We start from the raw sequence: 19590 nt of genomic DNA, 5'->3' as shown, positions 1-19590 counted from the left end.
AAGGGAAAAATAAGAGAGGACTAAGAGGGCAAATAACCCAATTAAAAAAAGTTAGTTGGCTATAAAAAAGCCACACCCATTATTTTTATTTTGTTTCCCTCCATCCTTTTTTATTTTAAAATTTTGTTAGATCTAATATTGAAAGTTTTCTCTAAAAAATTTCTACATCTTTTATATTTTCTTAGCATCCAAAGACTCTCTTTCTCCAATTTCTCATCTAAACTTGGCTCGTTTTTGCTCAATCGGTACAAATTTGTGGAGGTTTTCGAACTAAAGGTAAATTTATTGTTTTCTTATGTATTAACTTTTTATTAGGTGTTTTTAATTTGAATTTTCATAGATCTAAGCAAGAATATTAAATATCCATGGTTTTTAAAGCTATCTTTTGTATAAAAATGGTGAATCTCATAATAAAGAGCTAAGAGATGTTTTTAAAATGATTTTTAATATATTTTGACGAGATTAAGAGGTTTACAAATTCAATTTATCAAAATCTTTAAGTAATTGCATGAATTAAATGGTTTTCTTTTGAGAATGAATGAACAATGTTTTTACAAAAACAATATTAATTAAAGAAATTAAGGAAAGTTAGAGATCTAGATCTGTAATTACATTTTAATTAAGGGGTTAGGAGGTAGAAATTAAGGATTTAATTAAGTTAAAAAGAAGAAATTAAGCAGAATAGATTGTACGAAATAAGTCGAATAAGTATGTGTGAGTGGAGAGCCGTTGTATGAACACAAAGAGATAAGGTAGATTGTTTTTGAATTCTTAGTAATATGTATATTTTTGTCTGAAGTTGAAAATGTTGGTGGAGCCTCAACAAACTGGGATAAAGGTAAGTGAAAAGTTGTCTAATTCGACGAGCCGTGGTGAGCTACAGGTGAGTGCATTTTGTATATTGTGTTTTTGCATGAAGCACACCCCTTGTGGTATGCAAACTTTGGCTTTTCTTAGTTCAAACAGTTAAAATTTTGTTTGAATAGCTGGGCATGCAAGCTGTGTAAAATTAAGGGTGCCAGATGAATAAATAAAACTCACGTGCACATTGTTATAATATAAATATACAAGCTGTAAACTGTAAATTTTGACGTGATAAAGGTGATGGAACCATTAATTGTTGCATGTGTAGGTAAGCTAAATATTGAAGATAGACTGAAGTGCTAAAAGGTAGGTTACACACATATATATATATAATATATATAATATTTAATGTAGGCTGAAGTGCTAAAAGGTAGGTTACACATATATATATAATATATATATAATATTTAATGTTGTTTATATAATATATATATGAGTGGGGTTGATAAATATATATGTATGGGTTGTTATACATATATTATATTATATGCGTGGATCTTAATATATATACTTATGGGTCTAGTTCTATATATATTTATGGTATTTTAATATATGCTAAAATTTGACGTGATAAATGTTACAAAATAAATATGTATAAATGTGTAATGTATATATTCGTATATGATTATGTGGTACTTGTGAATGGACATAAAAATAAATAATATAATGCGGACTTTTATAACATGTAAATTCTATTGATGGCGCATATTTATGCATGCGTGAAATCTTTAAGTGAATTATGAGTTTTATGATATTGCGAGTTTTGATTAGTGAAAATTTATATTATTGTGAAATGCTAAGTGCGAGCCAATTATATTGTGTAATAAAATGTGGTTACTTAGATATGTTTGCAATGTGAACACTTGAAACCGTTGGATATCATTAGCATGTCATAGTTTTGTGAGTACTCACCATTTTATTATGTGTTGGGCATTGTGGCCCTAAGATAGCGTTGGAGAGATAAGGGAATGTTGAGCATATCTCTATTCACCGTATATAGCGTAGTGTGTTGTTGAGCATATCTCTATTCACCGTATATAGCGTAGTGTGTTTGGAGAGTGTAAGCATACGTGCTACATTTGTATAGAGATAGCGTACGACTTTATGAATCATATGGTGTGTTTTAAATATCCGTTCATCCAATGAGTATATAATTTGACTATGTTTCATATTCACGAATTGCCAATGTATCACTATGTTGAGTATGTAATTTGTGTTATATGTGAATTGTTAAACTATGTTTAAATCCTAACATGTCTAGTGTGTATATTTGTGCTGTATGCATGTGTACTCACTGAACTTCTCCAAGCTCACACTCCTTACTTTACCTTGTAGATAAATAGTTTGCAGGCTAACGGGGAGGGTGGCAAATTGGTGATCCATCGTAAGGCATTTTTTTAGAGTATGTGTGTTGAGATTTTAAACTCAAAAGTGAAGGCAATGTAGGTTGTTCCAAGGGTTTAGTATTAAAATTAGACTTAGACTTTTTAAATAAAATTTTCAACGAGTTGTAAACTAACATTACGGACTATTTTTTTTTTGGACTTTTGAACATTATAATTGGTTGCTTGATTGCTTGTTTAGATGGTTTTATTACTTGATTAATCTGATGATAATTAAATGAACTAACAAATTTTTACAACTAAGGGAGACTGTCGAGTATTAAGGCATGCCTTATACCTTCTAATTGTGTGAATGAAATGATTAATTTAGAAAAGTATGTACTTAGGTTTAATTTCCTATGAAATATTCTGCAAATGTGTGGTGTGTATGGTTGGTTGGTGTGGCTCATAAAGTTTTAAAGGGAGAGTCACCTCAGTGGCTCATATGATGTTCGAAATTTGGGTTGGAACCATCCTAGTCAAGTTTGGGGTGTGACAGATGCCCACATGGAATTATTACTCCATCTCCTATAAGAAATTGTCTACTTCCCTCGTAGACCTTGCTCCTTTAAACTTCTCTATTTTGGGGACATTAATCTTTGGTTTAGTGTTGCACTCAACACCCCTTTACCCATAACAAATTTGCACACAACCAGCTCTCCCTTAAGCTCCTCAATTCTTGTGTTCAAAGTCGCCACTATGGCTTCATTTTCATCATTCATAATTGTCATTCTAACTTCAATAGCATTTTCATCAATTCTTACAACTGTGCTTTCAATTCTTTTAATTCGGTAGGATCCATTCTATAGGGTGCTATGGATATCAATGTTGTCCCTAGAACAAGGTCTATAGAGAACTCCACTTCTCTAACTGGTGGTAAACCAGGTAATTCTTCCGAAAATACATCAGGAAATTCACAAACAACCGGCACTGACTGAATCTTCCAACTCAGATAATTTAGTATCCAAAACATATGCAAGATAAGCATCACACCCTTTTTTGATATATTTCCGTGCTGAAATTGCTGAAATCACATTAGATAACCCATCTAGTTTATCAGATTCAACATGGAGTAACTTACCATTTTGACATTTCAACACAATATTTTTTTTTTTACAATTTACCACTGCATCATGCTGAATTAGCCAATCTATTCCCAAAATCATATCAAATTCATCAAAGGGCAACAACATTAGATCAGCTGAAAAGCAATAACCCTTTACCATCAATGGACAGGTTTTACAAATTTTATCCACGATAACATACTGGCCTAGGGGGTTTGAAACTTTAACCACAAATTCAGTAAATTCAACGGTAAATTTTTAACGGACACTAAATTTGTGCATATGTATGAATGTATGGAACCAGGATAAATCAAAGTAATAATATCAATATCAAGAAGAGAAAATGTACCGGTAATGACATCTGGTGCAGTAGCATCTTCTCTAGCACGAATAGCATATGTCCTTGTCAGTTCTCGTGCTTCAGATTTAATTACTGAATCCCTTGTAATATCTCAGCTACCACTAACATTTCCAGGATGACGAGGTGGTCTGCCTCTCAAAGCAGGATTACTCAGCTTCGAAGTTTGATCAGTATCTTTTTCAATCCTTTCAGGGCAATCTTTGAGGAAATGATCAAGAGAACCACATCGGCAACAAGCTCCACTTCTCAAACAACACTCCCCAAAATAAAATTTATTATAGTGTTTACACCTCGGTTTGGGCTTACTGACACTTCCCACACTTGTTACAGATAGAGACGAAGATCTCGGGTTAGAAGGTTGAGAGCCTCGCTCTTTCCTAGGATATCCCGTAAAGGTAGTAGAATGATCATGGTACTTCTTTTATTTCTTTGAAGCAGATGATTGTGATTTTCCTATAAATCTTTTACCAGAGATCCAAGCTTTTCTCTCTGCTTGATTCTTTTCTTTACTTAATTCCTCGGCTTTGTGTGCTCGATCAGCCAAAACCACAAATTCTCTATGTTCAAGAATTCTAATCAAAAGCTTGATATCTTCATTTAGGCCCTCTTCAAAATGTTTACACATATCAGCCTCAGTCGAGACCCATTCTTTGGCATACTTGCTTAACCGAACAAACTCTCGCTCGTATTCAGATATAGTCATGTTTCCCTGTTTAAGCTTTAAAAATTCTTTCTTTTTCTGATCCAGAAATCTTTGACAAATATACTTCTTTCTAAATTCAGTCTGGAAGAATTCCCAAGTAACATGTTCTCTTAGTACCACAGAAGTTATGGTATTCCACCAATGATAAATTGTGTCTTTCAGTAAAGATATTGCACATTTTAAACACTCAGCTGGTGTACATGATAATTCATCTAAAACTTTGATGGTCTTTTCCAACCAAAACTCAACCGTCTCTGGATTATCATCAACAGTAGCCCTAAATTCCTCTGCCCTATACTTATGGATTTTATCCACTAGAGGCTTACCGATTCTAACATGTTCAGCATATTGTAGCATCTCTAGAACCAGTTGAGGAGCAGGTGGGGGAGGTTATTGTACAGCAAGATTTGTTCTGAAATATTTAGTGAACTACTCGTTCTTCATTTGAAAGAAGGCTTCTTTTGCCTCCTCACCTCGGCCCTTAGATACAAGACTTCTACTATTACTAGATACAGCTCGTTGAATGGAAGCTTGAGCAGTGCTCTCAACTTTCTCGTATTCAGCTCTAACTTGGATGGATGACATTACTATATGAAAACACATTTAAAAATGGTCAAGAGATATCACACTATCACAAATTATATAATGGCATGTATAACTAAACTCATCTTGCTACGTTAGTCTGAGAATCAGCTAAACAGTAGCTCTGATACCAATAAATATAACACCCCTAACCCGTATCCATCACAGGAATAGGGTTACAGAGTATTACTAAAGTTTACAGAATAATTTTCATGCAATTCATGTCATTTATTGTTCATAATTGAAACTAATCATATTGTCCATTAAATGGAACCTCAAAATCCAATTTAAATATTAGAATCAAGTTGGGACTAAATTAGGAAGTCAGAATTTTTTTCGCAAAATCCCAAATTTTTCTTATATACAGGGGTCACACGCCCGTGTGGATAGGCCATGTGGCTCACACGGCCAAGTGACATGCCCATGTCTCAAGCCATGTGGGCATTCGCTGTGAGGCACACAAGTGTCCCAGCCCGTGTCCTTTCCTGTGTAACTCTCTGACTTGTATCACACAGTCTACCGCACAACCGTGTACTAAGCTTTGTGGTCAATTTAATTTTCACAAATTAGGTGTAGGTTTCATAAGGCTAAGATACATGCCCGTGTTCTAGGCCATGTATCATACACGCCTGTGTCTCTGCCCGTGTGCCCAATTCTGAGCATTCTATTTCTAAATTTTAAGATGCAGGGGATACACGGCCAAACCACATGCCCATGTGTCAGGCCGCATGTGATACACGGTAAAGACACACGCCCGTGTGTCTACCCATGTGGACAAAATAAGGCCATTTCCTAGCCTTATTTCTTACTCAAATTTAACCTTCAACGTACAACAACATTTGCATACATTTGCCAACAAATTCAAGTCATTTAAATCAGGCAAACATCATTAACATGTATGAAATAGTATCACATATTCATATGATCAACTTACCTTCTTGTGATGATTTATATTTTACCTTAATTCCATTTAACCAAAACACATATGTACAAGCCCGTTTGACCCCCTAGCCCCAAACCTATTTTCTAACCCTCAAGCCCAATACCCAAACAAAAGCCCAAATAACTCCCGGGCCCAAATAACCTTAACCCTAGCCTAAATTAACAAATCAGAAACAAAAGGACAAAAAAACCTAGCTGCTGCCTCCTCGTGCCAGGTCTGCCACCGTCTGTCACGTCCACCGCCTCACCGCCCAAGTTGCACCTGCAAGCATTAATAGGAGTGGACAGAAAGCAAAAAGAAAGAAATGTAATGGCTATTTAAAAGCCAGATCCAAAAACTGTAAAGAGATCCAGACACTTTGATGAAATAATAAGCAATATTAGACAAAAAAAAACAAAGCAAAAAACTCAAGAATCACAGCAAAAACAGATCGATCGGAGACTAAGCCGAAGGTTTATCCTTATTTCTCTTCATTTTTTTTCTTTCTTTTGAATCCATTCGTATATACACTTTTCACCCTATTTTAAAACAACATATATACTAAATACAAACATGTAGAAAACACAAAAAAGGAGAAAATTTTACCTTTTTCGAAACTCCGGCCACCGTACATGGTGACCGACGACGGTGGCGCACGGCGTTCAGGCGACCGGCCGGTGACCGGCCCCCTGGCCGGGAATCGCCCCTCTCCCCTCTCTCTCCTTTTTTTTCTCTCCTCAGCCGCTAAAATGAAATTTTTAGAAGTTTTTCAGGCTTTTATAGCCTACCAAAACGGCACCGTTTTGGTGCCCAGTTTAAAACGCAGAAACGACGCCGTTTCGAGCAATGACCCGAGGACCCAACCCGCCTATGCCCAGGGTCCGCGTGTTTTTGGACTGAGGGGTTATTTGCGCCCTCAGTCCTTCCGCTTTTCCAAGCTTCACAATTGAGTCTTATTTAATTTTAATTTGGCCCTAAAATTTACTTCGTTTTCAATTTGGTACCTTTGCGAACTGCGCCGTTTTAGTAGATCGGGATATTTACTCCTTTGGTCCCTCCTGGTTGCTCGCGTGTTCAAATTAATCCCCTTTCTCCTCCATTTATTTGAAATTCGCCTCAAAATTCCACTGTTAATTCAATTTCATCCCTTTTTTACTTTTCCTCATTATTCTAATATATTATTTATAATATCATATTTTATTATTGTTGTATTTTTATTAATAGTTCATTATTATCATTTTATTATATATATATGTTATAAAGTATTATTAATAGTTTCAATATTATTATTCTTATTAACACATATGTATGTTAATAATATATTTTGTCTATTTTTTATACATAGGTATATATATGTATATTCCTCTTTTTTAATACTATGTATATATTCTGATATATTACGTGTATGTTTTGTTTTGTATACTATGTGTATATTACGTATATGCCTTTAATCTTATTAGGTATTTATTTATATATATATTTATATAATATTATTAATAATTGTTTTTTTCCATCATTACCATTTCTAATATATATATCGTATATGCTTTTATATATAGTATGCATATATCGCTCGTATTATTAGTTATATGTATATCTATTTTCAATATATGTTTATGTAATGTTTTTAGTATTATCATTATCTTTGTATTGTTACTATCGTTATTATATCTTTCGTTGTCATCACTATTGCATTATCACTTTCATCATTATTATCATTACTAACATGTATATATACTATATATTTTTATTATATTATGTATACGTTTTTATATATACACTATGCATATGTATTTTTAAATATTGTATTATCATTATGTATATATATACTTTTTCTCATATATTTCTTATTACTTCTATTATTATGTATGTACCTTAATACATATATGTATATACCACTGTCGTTATCATTTTCATTTTATTTTGCCATTTTTGTTACATTTATCTATTTATTTGCTTGCGCATTCAATTACTTCATCTTCCTCACGTACGTGTTTACATTCACATATTTCTAAGCTTCAATATTATTTCGTCTTTTATACTTGCTCATATTATTATCTTCGACATAGTCGCACCTATTATTATGTTCTTATACGTGTTAATACCATATTATGCTTCTACGTTTTACAATAAATCGCGTTACTTTTTGCTCAACATATTAAAACAATTCTTTCATAAAAGCAAAATCCGTTATTAGGTAATTCGAGATAATCGTGCCCTAACTTACTGGGTTTCGACTTTTCTCATTTAACCTAAATAACGGAATATTCTTTTTAAATTATGATACAAGTCTTAAAAATGCTTATTTTTGGAGATACTAAGTGTGGTGCCCTAACTTACCGGGTATGACACTTTGAAACTTCGAAACAAGATCTTTTACAAGTAAAGGCAATGTTCGGTGTTCGAAAATTCGAGGAAACGTGCCCTAACTTATTGGGTCTCGATCTTCCTCGTTCACCCTAACTAACCGAATATCCTTTTAAAAGAGGTCAAAATATATTTATTTTAAATACAAGGCAAGCTCATTCTCAAAAGTGCGAGATGCCGTATCCTAACTCACTGGATATAACATGTCGTTGCCTTAAGACGAGAATGTCTTTGACATTTCAATGTTTACTTTACAAAAAAGGATCATATCTTAAAATCTTTCAAGTTTTCAATCTTCGACACTAAGACACTAATTAATCAACTAGGTACCAGTTTTGGGCGTATCGAGGATGCTAATCCTTCCTCGTGCGTAACCGACTCCCAAACCCGTTTTCTTGATTTGCGTAGACCAAAATTGTTGTTTAAATAAATCAAGTTATTTATTAAAAACAACCACTTTAACGAGGTGACCCGCTCACACCTAGTCAAAAAGGATTGGTGGCGACTCCCGTTTTTTGTGTTCATTTTCAAAATCCAAGTCGATTCCCTTTTTTTTCAAAAAAATGGTTACGACAGCTTGGCGACTCCGCTGGGGATACGAATGAGAAAGTCAAACCAAAAATTGATTAACACTTGTCTTTTTATCAAAAATTGAAAATTTGGTTTTGAAATACGATCCTTTCATTGCATTTCATCAGCTATTTTTGTGGTACAATACCTGCTGCGTTGGTTCGAGTCTTTAAATAGTTTTGCATATTGCATTGCATGACCGCTGTGGTCATACCCTTTTAAGTGGGAGTGAGAAACTACTCATTCGTGAGGTTTTCACCTCTGTACAGGATAGTGGATCGCTTTCGGGATACATCCGTACCTATGTCTTCGTGAGATTTTCATCTCCGTGCAGCCATAGGGAAATGTATTCCCCTGAACTGAACTCAGTCTGTATGAGCCTATAATGGGTGAAGATTGAGGAATCTGCTGGATCAGGTACCCTTACTCTAGAACTAAACCCCATGTAGCGAGCCTTAAGAACCCGCCCTAGGTAGAGCCACTCCGAAACCCTAGTGGTCACCTGAGCAAGTGCTATATTTATTATTCTCTATTTGCTTTGAACTGCGTATAAATTATTGACTTGCTTTGTTTTACTTTGATTGTATTTGTATGGCATTTTCATTGTAAAAGGTGTTGATTCGCATTCGGTTCCTAAATAGATAGCTTATCATGGAAAAGGGGTTTTTTGATAAAGTAGAAGATAACGCGGCTGTCCGGATATGGGCTGAGACAACACAACAAGAGAAAGGTGACAGTCTTACCGAGTGATACGTGTCAGAGTTGTGGAATTTTACCCGGATCAGCGTAACTCAGAATAATCTCCAAGAGATGAAAGAAATTTGGGATCAGTGGGATGATGAGGTCAAACAGCTATTCTATTGTCATTACGGTGATTTACCTTATCTGCTCGATGTCAAGGTAGATGAACACCTGTTTCGAGCCCTTGCCCAATATTGGAATTCTGCTTACAGTTGCTTCACTTTCGGGAAAGTAGATTTGGTACCTACTATAGAAGAATACACGACCTTGCTCCATTGCCCAAAGATTCAGGTTGACAGAATTTATGCCAGACCTGCTAACGTCCCAGCATTTTTGAAAAAGCTGATGAACATCACAGGGATGAGCGAACAGTGGGTGACAACCCGGATCAAACAAAAAGGAGATTGTAAATGCATTCCTTGGAGGAACCTGAGGGATCTAGTCTTAGCGTACCCCGACGTGAAGAAAAGGGTAGATGTCTTCGCCTTGAGCATTTATGGACTGGTCATCTTCCCCAAGGCTTTGGGGCATGTAGACGAGGCTGTTGCCGACCTTTTCGACAGGCTTGGTAAAGGAACCACACATGTACCTGCAATCTTGGCTGAAAATTTCAGATCATTAAATGTTTGTAGAAGAGCGGGTGAAGGGAAATTTATTGGATGTGCACAGCTCTTGCTATTCTGGTTCCACAGCCATTTTTGGAAAGTGGAAAAGGTCTCGTATCGCATCTTCTCTGAAAATTACTCTCCACTGAAAGAGTTAGTGGCTACACCGAGGTGAGATAATGTGACAGAAGAAAATTGGATGACGGTGCTCCAAAATCTGCAAGAAGAAGATGTTGAATGGAGAGCCCCGTGGGTGGTTCCTGATGAAATATTATACCGATGCGGAGACTTCGATTGGGTTCCCTTGTTAGGAGTATAGGGGGTCGTCGGGTATGCTCCTCTGCTCGCATTGTGACAATACAGATCCAGACAGTTTACACCACCAACATACGGGTTAGCCCAGTGCGAGTTCGTGTTCACAGGGAATAATTACAAAAAGAAAGTTTGCGAGATATCAAATGCCTGAAACCAGACTCGTAGAATAAAGAAGTTTGCTGCCAATCCCATGACTATTCCTGAGTACGACCGATGGTGGAATCAGAGGATTAACGACAACATCCCTACATCAGATCAGGGGAATCCTCAGTCGATGGAAGAGCACTTGACAGTAATCCCATCTGAGCTAGAAATCATCAGGCAAGATTTCGAGAGAAAGAGTCTGGAGCTAGAAAAAAAGATCGAGCAGTTGGAAGAAGAAAAGATGCAGTTAGGGTTAGATGTCGATGTCCAGAAACTAGAAGCTGAAAAACTCAGAAAAGGGAAAAACAAGGCTGAAGAGGACTTAGACAGTTTGAAAACAGACTATACGAAGCTGCGCAGATCAATGAGAACCGCTGGGTTAGGAAAAACATCCGAACAATGGCGACATGAAGTTAAAGAAGAACAAAGCAAAGCCAACCAGTGGGAGGAAAAATTTCGCGGTGCTCAAGCTCGAGAAGATGCTCTGAAAAGAAGTTTGGTAGAAAGCCGAATGAGAAAGAAGGGTTAAAGATCTGGGTATCAGAGTTAGAAAAGTCATTGTATCAGTATCGCTCGCGTAACTCTGCAATCGAGTTGAAAGCTAGTCAGAATAGAATCGAAGAATTAAAAGAGAATATAGAAGAACTCAAAACAGCGCTGCAAAATCGTGAACTTCAGATAGAACTCCTCGAGGTAAATAACAAGTGATGGAAGGAGCAACTTCATCAATCTCAAGACCAAGTCAGAAGCAGGGACTACGTCATGAGCGAAGCTTTGACTCAAGTGCGAGAAGTGGCTGATCACTTGAAAACATTAGCAGTACAAGCCGATGTGCTGAGTTTAAAATACGAGTCAGAATCGGACCGAGGACAAAAGCTAGCTTGGCTTCTTAGGCAGGTCAAGGCCTTAAGCATCAGGGCCAAGCCTTATATGTAATCTATTTTATGTAAAGAAACTTGTTTTCTAGAAAAGTTACTCTAATGAAATCGAATTGGAATCAACGTTTTTTTGCATTCATCGCATTCATCGCATTCATGCATCAGCATTGCATCATACGCACTAAAACTCACAAGAAACCCTAAAAATCATGGCAGTTACCCTGGAACATCGTTACGGTACAAGGGGAAAAACAAGGGCAATGGACCAAAGGTTAAAGAGATTGGAACAAATGCAAAAAGAGATGCAGGATCAACTACAAGCACGTAAGCAAGAACAGCTTGCCAAAATCCAGCAAGATATGAGGGACCACATGTTGGAGCCCCAGAAAAGCATGATGGACCAATTAACTCGTCTATTGGTTGGCGGATTAGAAAAAGGGAAAAGCTATTTGATCAATGCGGAAGAAGATAATGAAGATCCTACCTACCCTCCGGGTTTTGCCCCAGCAGACGTTCAGACACAACCTGACATGTACCCAAGAAGGCCATCGGTCACAATTAGGCCCCAACCATTTCAGGCCGGTGCTTTGGCACCAATGAATTATCAGGTCGGCTCGGGCTCTAATCCGGGGGACAATCCAACCAACCCTGTGGTCTTCAATCTCGATGAAGTAATAGAAGCAAAAAAGACAATGGTAGAACTCCCGAGAGAGCTTGAAGAAAGGTGTAGATGGTTGGAAGAAAAATTTAAAGAAATGGAAAGCACCGACTATCGTGGTGGAATCGACGCTAAGGAATTAAGTTTGGCTCCAGACCTGGTACTCCCTCCCAAGTTCAAAACTCCGGAATTTGAGAAATACAACGGGACTAGCTGTCTCGAAGCTCACATCACTATGTTCTGCAGACGAATGGCAGGCCATGTCAACAATGACCAGCTATTAATTCACTGCTTCCAAGAAAGTCTGGTTGGGGCCGCTTCTAGATGGTACAACCAGCTGAGTCGCGCCCAGATCAGTTCATCAAAAGATTTAGCACAAGCCTTCATGAAGCAGTACGGTCATGTGGCAGACATAGCCCCTGATAGAATCACTTTACAGAATATGAGAAGAAGCATAATGAGAGCTTTAGGCAGTACGCCCAGCGGTGGAGAAAAGTGGCCACACAGGTCCAACCCTCTCTGTTGGAAAAGGAAACCATTATGCTCTTCATCAATACCCTGAAGGCACCTTTTATTAACCACATGCTTGGTAGTACAACCAAGAGTTTTTCGGACATAGTAATGTCTGGAGAAATGATAGAAAATGCCATAAGATGTGGGAAAATAGAGGCTGGGGAAAACACTAAGAGGTCAGCGCTGAGAAAGAAAGAGCACGAGGTGAATAATGTGAGCTCATATTCGAAGTCGATCACCGTAAGCCAACCAAGGTCGACAACTACTGGACAGTAGGACCCACCCCGACAAGAGCCCAACACAAAACAAAATAGGGAGAAACTTCAATTTACGCCCATTCCAATAACGTACAAGGAGTTATACCAGAGTTTATTTGATGCACATGTCGTGTCTCCCTTCTATCTAAAGCCAATGCAACCTCCATACCCCAAATGGTATGACACAAATGCCCAATGCGAATACTATGCAGGAGCCACAGGACACTCGATAGAAAACTGTACCACTTTCAAGAAATTGGTTGAGAGACTCATCAACATGGGGGTTGTGAAATTTGATGATACATCCAGTGCAGAGAATCCATTACCTAACCATGGGGATAAGGGAATAAATACGATAATCCAGAGTTCGGGGAAAGAAATTAAGATGAATGTTGCAGAAGTGAATACCCCGTTGAAAGAAGTATGGGAGAAAATGGTGGAAAGAGGTTTGATGGCACAGAATTCGAGGGTCAGGCCTCGAGAAGCAAAGAATTATTGTGAGTTCCACGATCAAAAGGATCATGAGATTCAGAAATACAGCCAATTCAGGGCTTTAGTACAAGGATTGATGGATAATAAGGACCTGGAATTCTTCGAATATGTCGGGAACCTGGAAGAAGCAGATGTGTGTGCCTCCGAAGAGGGGTCGACGAAGGATGTTTACAAAGTCAACCACCCAGTGGTTATCATATCACGTCTGAGAATGAATGAAGCCGGGGCACGAGTTGCGCCAAAGGTCATGATCCAAAAGCCCGTTGCTTTTCCTTATAAAGATAGCAAAAGGGTACCGTGGAACTATAACTGCAATGTGACATTCCCGAGAGAGGAGACCCCGATTAATGCATCAGAGGAAGTTCAAGACGAAGGTTTTTATACGCGCAGCAGAAGGTGTTATACCCCAAATACAAAAGTCGAGCAGGTTAAAGAAAAATCATTAGCAATTGAGCAAAAGAAAGAGAAGCCGGCGAGGCATGAACCAACTGTTAATGAATCAGTGACTGAAAAAGAAGCCAAGGAATTCTTAAAATTCCTAAAGCACAGCGAATATAGTGTCGTGGAACTGTTGCACAAACAGCCAGCGCGTATATCGGTACTGGCCTTACTTTTAAGTTCCGAAACTCATCGCAGTGCATTGATGAAGGTGCTGAATGAAACTTATGTTGCTAATGATATCTCTGTAAACAAACTAGACCGCTTAGTCAACAATATAAGTGCCACAACTTCATATTCTTCAATGACAATGAGGTACCGCCAGGGGGCCGAGGATCAACTAAAGCTTTACACATCACGACTCGCTGTAAAGGGTACACGTTACCGGGGTATTGATTGACAATGGGTCTGCACTGAATGTCCTACCCCTATCTACGCTGAGTAGGTTGCCAGTGGATAGTTCCCATATAAAGACATGCCAAAGTGTAGTGAGAGCATTTGATGGCACGGAAAGGAGGGTAATAGGGAGAATTGAAGTACCCCTCTTAATCGGGCCGAACACATACGAGGTAGATTTCTTGGTCATGGACATTACGCCTTCGTATAATTGCCTATTAGGGAGGCCATGGATACACTCAGCAGGGGCAGTCATTTCATCGCTGCATCAAAAGTTGAAATTAGTGACCGAAGGTCGGTTAGTAACAATCAATACTGAAGAGGACATCATCGCGGCGATAACTAGTGATGCCCCATATCTGAAGGCAAATGATGAAGCGATCGAGTGCTCCTTTCGATCTTTGGAGTTTGTGAACGCGACGTTCATCATCGAAGGAAATAAGATTCCAATGCCCAGGTTATCTGAGACTACAAGAATGGGACTACGGTTAACTGTTGGAAAGGGGGCTCTACCCGGAAGAGGACTCAGGAGATACCTCCAGGGAAGGATTAATGTACCAATGATGAAGGACAAACAAGACCGTTTTGGGTTAGGGTTTAAGCCGGACATGAAACAAAGAAAGAAGGAACTTGTGAAGAAGCAAGAAAGAAGGAGAGCGCGATTGAGCGGGGGAGAAATCGAATGGGAACTAATGATCTTCTCCCATATATCGAAGACTTTTGTGTCTGGAGGGGTCATTCACTACGAGCGGAAGACGTCGGGAAAGGAAATCTTGGAAGGAATGATGGAGAGTTTGGACATCAACGCCACATATGAAGAAGGGACGGGGGTAGAGAATTTGTTAGGCATTCGCCCCTATGAGCCGGGAAGTGTTCTGAATAATTGGACTGCGGAAGAGATTCCTGTAGTCTTTAGAACTAACTCAGAGTAATGTCTAAAACACACTTATTACTCTAGGCCTAGGAGTAACAAGTGTCCTTTTATGAAATAGGCTTATGTTCGAAATCGTTATTTCAATGAAATGCATCCTTTTGACTTATTCCGTGCAAATATTCTTTTATTCTTTCATTCATGATCATACCACACATATCATTGTTCTTAGATTCTCTTGCTCTTTGCATCTTCCTTCACACCTACAACAAGTCTCCAGATATCAATGATGCGAGTGACGTTACTACTAATTCAGAATCTCCTTTTGAGCGAGATATGTGTCTAGAGGGATCCCAAGACTTTGAGGATGACGGAGACTGTAACTTATCCCCTGATTTGTTAAGGATGGTAGAACACGAGGAGAAACAGATTTTACCCCATAAAGAGACCGTAGAAGTCGTGAACTTGGGAGATGAACTAGAAAGGAGAGAAGTAAAGATCGGAGCTTGCATCACCACAAAGACAAAGCGAGACCTTATTGAGTTACTCCAAGAGTTCAAGGATGTATTCGCATGGTCATATCAGGATATGTCTGGGCTAAGTACTGACATTGTGGTACACAGGCTCCCCATCAAAGAAGAATGCAAGCCAGTTCAGCAAAAGCTTCGAAGGATGCGGCCCGATGTTCTATTGAAGATAAAAGAAGAGGTCAAGAAGCAATTTGATGTTGGTTTCTTACAAGTAGTTAAGTACTCGGAATGGGTAGCCAACATCGTCCCCGTCCCTAAAAAAGATGGAAAGGTACGGATGTGTGTAGACTACAGAGGCTTAAATAAGGCCAGCCCGAAAGATAATTTCCCGTTGCCTCATATCGACACCTTAGTGGACAACACGGTAGGTTACTCACTCTTCTCCTTCATGGATGGTTTCTCGGGGTACAATCAGATCAAGATGCATCCTGAAGACATGAATAAAACCACATTTGTGACCATGTGGGGAACCTTTTGCTATAAAGTAATGCCGTTCGGATTGAAAAATGCGGGAGCAACATATCAGAGAGCCATGGTAACCCTATTTCATGATATGATGCATAAAGAAATTGAAGTCTATGTCGATGACATGATCGCCAAATCTCGGACAGAAGAAGAGCATGTGCGAGTCTTGAGGAAATTATTTTTGAGGTTGAGAAAATTCCAGTTGAAACTCAATCCCGCAAAATGTACCTTCGGGGTTAGGTCAGGAAAACTGCTAGGATTCGTGGTCAGTGGAAAAGGGATTGAGATTGACCCAGACAAAGCCAAAGCCATACAAGAGTTACCTCCACCACGTACTCAGAAGGAAGTTCGAGGATTCCTAGGAAGACTAAATTACATCGCTCGGTTTATTTCACAACTAACCGAGAAATGTGACCCCATATTCCGTCTCCTTAAGAAACACAACCCTGGTGGTTGGGACGAGGAATGCCAGAAGACCTTCGACAAAGTTAAGCAATATTTGTCTAATGCCCCAGTGTTGACACCACCTAATCCAGATAAGCCGCTGATACTGTATTTGACGGTATTTGAAAATTCTATGGGATGTGTGCTTGGCCAACACGATGAATCGGGAAGGAAAGAAAGAGCGATATATTACCTCAGTAAAAAGTTTACTGAGTGTGAGACGAGATACTCGTTCATTGAAAAGTTGTGCTATGCCTTGATCTGGACAACCCGAAGACTGAGACAATACATGTTGTATCATACAAGTTGGCTGATCTCTAAAATGGATCCTCTGAAATACTTGATGGAGCCGACTGGCTTGAACGGGAGAATGGCCTGATGGCAAATTCTACTTTCTGAATTCGATACAGTCTATGTAAACCAGAGGGCCGTAAAAGGAAGTGCGATAGCGGATTTCCTAGCCAGCAGAGCCCTAGAAGACTACGAGCCTCTGAACTTTGATTTCCCAAATAAAGATCTAATGTGCATAGCAACTACTGAAGAAGACCTTCAAGAAGGTCACCCTTGGAAGCTAAACTTTGACGGAGCATCAAATGTCGTGGGTAACAGAATCGGGGCAGTTCTGGTGTCCTTGAACGGAGATCATTATCCATTCACTAGTAAATTGGATTTTGACTGCACGAACAATATGGCAGAATACGAAGCATGCATCATGGGAATACGTGCGGCCATAGAACGTAAAATCAATGTGTTAGAGGTATATAGAGATACTGCCCTAGTGATTTATCAACTCAAAGGTGAATGGGAGACAAGAGACCCCAAATTGATCAATTACCGGAGGTTGATCCTTGAGTTAATTAAAGAGTTTGATGATATTGTCTTCTACTACCTCCCACGAAAAGAAAATCAGATGGCTGACGCCCTAGCAACTTTAGCTTCTATGATTAAGGTGAACTAACCAGAGGATGTGAAACCAATCCAAATGAGCATTTACGAGGCCCCGGCTCATTGTTACAACCTCGAAGAAGAAGAGGAAAATGATGATCACCCTTGGTACCACGATATCCTACGATATGTGAAGAATCGTAAGTACCCTGACCAAGCTACTTAGAACAACAAAAAAATGTTGAGAAGATTGGCCAATGACTATGTCTTAGACTGGGAGATCCTATACAAAAGAAGAAAGGATCAGGTACTGTTAAGATGTGTAGACGCTATTGAGGCTAAGAAAATCTTGGAGGAAGTCCATGAGGGCGTCTGCGGGACACATGCTAATGGTTTTACAATGGCCAGGCAAATTATGAGGTTCGGTTATTATTGGTCCACCATGGAAGGAGACTGCATTAACTACACCAAAAGATGTCATAAGTGCCAAATCTATGGAGACAAGATTAATGTACCTCCCTCACCTCTGCATGTCATGACTTCGCCATGGCCTTTCTCAATGTGGGGCATGGATGTGATTGGGCCAATTTCACCAAAAACTTCAAATGGGCATCGTTTCATCTTTGTGGTCATCGATTATTTCACCAAATGGGTGGAGGCCGCTTCATATGCCAATGTCACTAAATCAGTAGTTAGCAAGTTCTTGAAAAAGGAAATCATCTGTCGATATGGAATGCCGGAAAGGATCATATCTGACAACGCATTGAATTTGAACAACAGCACGATAGCGGATGTCTGCAGTCAGTTCAAGATCAGACACCACAACTCGTCACCGTATCGCCCAAAGATGAACGGTGCAGTCGAAGCAGCCAATAAGAACATGAAGAAGATTGTTGGAAAGATGACAGAAACTTATAAAGATTGGCATGAGAAGCTACTATTCACCCTCTATGCTTATCGAACGTCTATCAGAACTTCTACTGGGGCAACGCCTTTCTCATTAGTCTATGGGATGGAGGCAGTTTTACCTATCGAGGTCGAGATTCCTTCCCTCAGAGTTTTGTCATAAGTAAAGTTGGATGAAGCAGAATGGATCCAGTCCCGATACGATTAATTGAATTTGATTGAAGAAAAGAGGCTACAGGCTATTCGCCATGGTCAGATGAACCAAAAGCGAATGGTGCGAGCTTACAACAAAAAGGTTCGTCCCAGAGAGTTCCACGAGGGAGACCTAGTACTGAAAAAGATCCTGCCCATACAAAAGGACTTCAGAGGAAAATGGATGCCAAATTGGGAAGGGCCTTATGTGGTAAAGAAAGCCTTTTCTGGGGGAGCATTGATATTGGCTGAAATGGATGGCAAGACCTTATCCAATCCCGTGAATTCAGATTCGGTTAAGAAATGCTTCGCCTAAAAAAAAAGAGGAGAGGCCAGGGTGAAAACTCGCAAAGAGCACCTTGAGACCAAAGGGATTTTGAATTGAAAACCCGTAAAGGGCAATTCAAATTTTGATCAAAGGTGGGGTTGCGATGGTCTTATGGTACCTAAATTAATAAGGAGGAGAGATGTTACATCTTGGGACATCTGCAAGAGTACTCTAGATCCCCTAAACACATATTGGGCAAAAAAAGAAGTCCTCAAGAAGTTAGTACAAAGAAACTCACGCTGCGATATCTGGGGCACCTATTCCCTTTTATTCATTTTGTATTCCAGCAATGTTTGTTGACTGTGATTAATCTATTCCCTTCAAATGTTGTTTCTGATAAATTTCAGTTTTGTCATTGTTATGATCTTTTTCAAGCATTTTGCATTGAAATGATGATTAATGGACTAAAGCCATTTTCGCAAAAAGAGTTCTGCATATTACTCTAAAAGTTTCTAAATAGTACAGGAACCTGAAACAGGACTATTTTTTTTAGAACTAACCAAACTCAAAGATTGGAAGCATCTGAGAAGAAAGAGTTTAAATTGGGACTACCTCTTCGGGTTTTCTATTCAAAATTTGAGCTGAACAAGAAGACAGGGTACCATTTTAGTGAATGAACCTTGATGAACAAAGAGCAATGGCAACCTAAAAAGGGATTCACGCTCACAACATGCTACATTCACACATTCATAGATCATTCATAATACATCTAATTAG

Source organism: Gossypium hirsutum, chromosome A06 (genome assembly GCF_007990345.1).
Source record: "Gossypium hirsutum isolate 1008001.06 chromosome A06, Gossypium_hirsutum_v2.1, whole genome shotgun sequence".
In the NCBI taxonomy this organism is placed as follows: domain Eukaryota; kingdom Viridiplantae; phylum Streptophyta; class Magnoliopsida; order Malvales; family Malvaceae; genus Gossypium; species Gossypium hirsutum.
This window is presented reverse-complemented; position numbering follows the sequence as displayed.